Genomic DNA, 5,542 nt, shown 5'->3' with positions numbered 1-5,542 from the left:
TTCTTTATTTCTTTCTTTTTTCATGTAGTTTGTTTTAGGGGGAGATGTTTTTTCCTATAATTTTTCAGTTTATGAGAAATTGTACATAAGTACTTAAGAAACTCCCGAAATATCAAATCCTCATAAATAAACTTTTAACTTAACATTTTTATTTACTGTGTTGTAAGACTTATCTTCCATTACATTTATAAATTAAATTGTTATAAACCTTTTTTAGTTCAGGAATGTCTTCACCTTTGTTCTTCAATCGTTTCCTAAATTTAGAAGATCTTTTAAATTTTGGGATTCGTTTTTTAAATATTTTTCGGCATTGTTACATTACTTTCACTCAACATTTGACTAGAAAAATCTCAAAAAAAAAACAAAACATCCCATCGTTAGACTAAACAGATTAGACTAAGCAATGGTTTAACGACATGTATCCAAGTCATTAGGATTTGAAGGCAAAAACAGTTTGCTATGATATATAAATGACGTGCACGTATATATGAGGCAAACGCCATTAAAATTTACTCTGCAGATCTATGCACTGTGTCTACATCTTAGTATGTTATATTAAATAAAATAAAAATAAAAAAATCGGGTTGAGCATAGACTATTTAAATCCCCGTCATAATATCAAAGTAAATTAAAACGGTTAATAATCTCTTTCCACTTTGCTTAAAGAGTTGTTGATAAAACATTATGGCTCATCACATCCAGAACCAGGCTTTTGGTTGCTTTCTCGCTTCGTGTTTCTTAGCTTCTGGATCTGTTTATCTTCGTTTTTCTGAAACGCGTAACATGTGGAAACAGAGAATGCCTCAACTCGCTCTAGATATTAATTGATGTTAGAAGCCTTCAACCAATTAAGTTATTGCAAATCTTTTTTACTTCAGCAATGAAGGTTCTTCTCCTTCTTTCTTAATCTTTCTCCCTTCTTAAAAGGTCTTTTAAATTTTACAGGATGTCTTTTTGCACTCTTACATTACTTTCACACAAACATTGATGAGGGAAAATGTTCCAAAAACATAAAAAACAGACTTGAATTAAAAAGGAGTTACAGTTCACAGGTGAGTACTGCATCTCGAGACTGCACTCAAACAAAGAGAACTCTCTCCATACACTTTACTTACATCAAATGAGCAATTACATCATTAAGTACATTACTAAAACTCAGGAAGTTGCAACCAAACTCCTAAATTCTAAGAACAAATCCTAAATTAAAGAGATACATTACAACTTGTGTAACCATTTCTCCATTAATACAAAATAATATGAATTATTTTGTAACAATTACACTGGATTAAACTAAGCCATGGTTTAAAAGCAACTTGTTATAAAACACTAGGACCCCAATTATACGAGGCAAAAGCCATTAAAATTTACCCTGCACATCTTGAACTCTGACCACATTTTAGTATGTTATTTTTACTTGAAAAAAATAAGTTGACCATAACCAGATTTAGCCATTAAAACTCACTCCAGATCTATGAACTCTATCCACATCTTAATATGCTATTTTTACTTTAAAAAAATAATTCAGGTTGACCATAGCCAGGTTTAAAATTAAATCCCCGTAATATTATCAAACTAAATAAAACACTTCAGGAATCTCTTTCCGCTTTACCTAAAGAGTTGTTAATGAAAAATTATGGTGTAAAGAACTATTATTTTTTCATCTCATCAAATCCAGAAAGAGGCTTTTGGTTGGTTTCGCACTTCCTGTATCCTAGCTTCTAGTTCTGTTTATCTTCTTTTTTCGGAAACGCATTACATTTGGAAACAGAAAGAATACCTCAACTGTGCTCTAGATGAGCACAATTTTGCAATTAGAAGCTTTCAAATAATACTAATCTACCATCTTATTTATCAGCAAAAAGTCACGTACGATTTAACATTCTGGGAAGCTCTTAACATGAGAAAAACAACCTGCAGCCTTCATGTTTTAATTGATATGAGAAGCCTTCAAGCAATGAAGTTATTGTAAATCTTTTTTACTTCAGCATTGAAGGTTCTTCTCCTTCTTTCTTAATCTTTCTCCCTTCTTAAAAGGTCTTTTAAATTTTACAGGATGTCTTTTTGCACTCTTACATTACTTTCACACAAACATTGATGAGAGAAAATGTTCCAAAAACATAAAAAACAGACTTGAATTAAAAAGGAGTTACAGTTCACAGGTGAGTACTGCATCTCGAGACTGCACTCAAACAAAGAGAACTCTCTCCATACACTTTACTTACATCAAATGAGCAATTACATCATTAAGTACATTACTAAAACTCAGGAAGAACAAATCCTAAATTAAAGAGATACATTTTGCTCACATCATTAAGTACATTACTAAAACTCAGGAAGAACAAATCCTAAATTAAAGAGATACATTACAACTTGTGTAACCATTTCTCCATTAATACAAAATAATATGAATTATTTTGTAACAATTACACTGGATTAAACTAAGCAATGGTTTAAAAGCAACTTGTTATAAAAGACTAGGACCCCAATTATACGAGGCAAAAGCCATTAAAATTTACCCTGCACATCTTGAACTCTGACCACATTTTAGTATGTTATTTTTACTTGAAAAAAATAAGTTGACCATAACCAGATTTAGCCATTAAAACTCACTCCAGATCTATGAACTCTATCCACATCTTAATATGCTATTTTTACTTTAAAAAAATAATTCAGGTTGACCATAGCCAGGTTTAAAATTAAATCCCCGTAATATTATCAAACTAAATAAAACACTTCAGGAATCTCTTTCCGCTTTGCCTAAAGAGTTGTTAATGAAAAATTATGGTGTAAAGAATTATTATTTTTTCATCTCATCAAATCCAGAAAGAGGCTTTTGGTTGGTTTCGCGCTTCCTGTATCCTAGCTTCTAGTTCTGTTTATCTTCTTTTTCCGGAAACGCATTACATTTGGAAACAGAAAGAATACCTCAACTGTGCTCTAGATGAGCAAAATTTTGCAATTAGAAGCTTTCAAACAATACTAATCTACCATCTTATTTATCAGCAACAGTGACGTACGATTTAACATTCTGGGAAGCTTTTAACGTTCCACACACATATGATAGAGAGCCGAATAAATGCGTTTAAGATTTCCACTAGAAAATTTCCACTAGAAAATCTGGGCAATTGTTATTTCCACCTGTATAGCAATATAAATGCACCGTCCTTACAGCCAAATCCATGTATGTATGGGATACTGACGCGACAGCTACATGCAATTCCATGATTTACCGGCAACTATGCTCCATACCTTTCCCGGCCGCTCCCTTCCAACCTGTCACACGGTGGATATGATAGTACACCATACTCATTCAATGCAACCTCTATAGTCATTCAATGCAATCGCCCAATCTTGGTGCCCAAAATTTCAAAATTCAAATGTTATTTCCGCGCCCAAACTGCCCATGAAATTTCTGAAACGAAGTGAAACGAACACACCACAGAGATTTCGAATATCTACAGGGGTCTCTCCTCGCATCATGGTCTTCCAACGCTCTTCCGGTACTGGTTCCGCCATACGAGAGGCCGAGAGTTGGAGGTGCCACTCTCTCTGGTTTCCTAGATTGGATCATCCATTGACCACATAAAGCAGGGATTATTTGTGCGCTCTTATATAAATGCATCTTCTGAATACAGAATGATCTCGCCGATTCACAACATCTGAGGAGCTTGCTTATATTGTCTTTGGTGTATCTGCAGAGGAAAATAATAGCACAGCGGAGAGAAATCTTCAGGGACATAGAAGACTTTGCAGTTAGTAGTTTCTTCTGTGACCTTCCTTCTTCCTTACAGAAAATGGTTTTCTAATAAGTTGCTGCGGGGACTTTCGGTTTTTTAGGGAATTTTCGTTAGCTCACTATTGAGCAATCTTTCTGTTTTGATTTGATTTCAGGGTTGTGATTGATAACGCCGTCTGTGAAAACGCAACATTGGTGAGGGTGAAGCCCTTGGCTTTCTCAGTCTGAATTTCTTGAATACATCCTATGTGGGGTAGTTTTTCAGGGAACACTGCCATCTGACAATACGCATTTTAATGTATAAGACTCTGATCGCATTGTCAGCGTTCCGTTAATGTTGACTAAACGAGAGACACAGAACGCTTCTTTCCTGCAATTTGCAAGGTTGGTTTATGCTCCCTTGTTTATTATTATGATTTAGATGTGCCTGATAACTACCACATCAACCTGTTAATTTCAATTAATTTATATTTCTGCAGATTCCGTTATGAGTTTGACTTCATATCACATATTCCTGCACTCCCATCTTTAACGGCCTCGTAAAGTAAAATAAAATATTTTGCGAGTTCAAGATATCCTAGGAATAAACCTGCGTTATAAATTCCAGTTTCTTCAATTTTATCTATTATAAAAAATAATATAAATATTCCCCTTTAATGGTAAAGCTCGTTGAAGTTCCGAAGAGTAATTATAAAATCTAGATTCTGATAAGATAAGTTGAACCTAAATCCCATATACTATATGCAATCATACGGAATTGATCGCTTTGATGCCTAAACAACATTATATAGAGCATGCGCATGCTTGTAGAACTAATTTTTAAAGGACAAGATCCTCTTTATGTAAAGCAAATGCAGACATTTCAAATATATAAGAAAGGAATATGGGCATCGGAAGGAGATCAAATCCCTCATTGAACAATCATGAACTATAATAATATGACAATTGGAAAGAACCTGCGTGGACAAAACCTCATTGAACACTAAAAACAATCATGGATAAGAGGCAGTACGGCAGAACTTTTTTTTCCATTAACTAGATTCTGGATTTGAGGTAAATTTTATTTGAAATTCCATAAAAAGAATTATAAAAATTATAATTGACTGGTTGAAATTATACAATATTGATATTCTAAAATTATTTTATTACTCTACTATTTTATTATATTGAGAGAGGTAGTTTATCTATACTCTATTATTATATTGAGAGAAGTAGTTTATATAGCCTAGTCTAATTAGATTGTTTTTTGCTTTGAAAATCATGAAATTTTTGGTAATATTTTGATAAAATTTTGCAGTCAATTTTGTAAAGCAATTATCAAACTTTAAGATTTTAGGTGTCTAGAAGTTTTTTGATGACGCTAAATCCATTTCCACCATCAAAAACATGATTAGAACAATACAACTCCAAGGTTTCTTGAATTTTGTTTATCCCATTTCTACCATTTTGATCATCCCCTAATTCCTCAGCCATTTATATATGCATATAAAAAATATATATAATTCTTTTAATACTCAATCTAGTCACATTATTATTTTCAAAATAAAAATAAAATATTAAAAAATAACAATTAAATAATCAGAAAGGATGACAACCACAGAATCAGATATTCACTTCCCTCTAATAGAGTTTGGGAATCTAGACCAAGTACCTGCCACAGTTAATTTTCCCTCTGTCAGCATTACGTATATCCTTAAAAAGATCGTTTTTAATAAAATCTATTTTTAAAATTAAGAAATCTAAAATTAAGGGAAACTGTTTTGATTTCATGAGAGCATTTTATTAATAAAATATAATTTTTATGAA

General features: G+C 32.6%; 1 long non-coding RNA gene across 1 annotated transcript; it reads left to right on the top strand.

Moving 5' to 3' along the window:
* The first annotated feature begins 3,567 nt into the window (after positions 1 to 3,567).
* LOC149207193 (uncharacterized) lies at positions 3,568 to 4,214 on the top strand. Its single transcript, XR_016251989.1, has 2 exons — positions 3,568 to 3,752; positions 3,892 to 4,214. It is a non-coding gene; the product is annotated as an uncharacterized LOC149207193 (long non-coding RNA).
* The last annotated feature ends 1,328 nt before the right edge of the window (positions 4,215 to 5,542 follow it).

This window comes from Pinus tabuliformis, chromosome 1_2, assembly GCF_031772625.1.
Source record: "Pinus tabuliformis cultivar Carrire ecotype Pingquan chromosome 1_2, CPIR1, whole genome shotgun sequence".
NCBI lineage: Eukaryota > Viridiplantae > Streptophyta > Pinopsida > Pinales > Pinaceae > Pinus > Pinus tabuliformis.
This window is presented reverse-complemented; position numbering and strand designations above follow the sequence as displayed.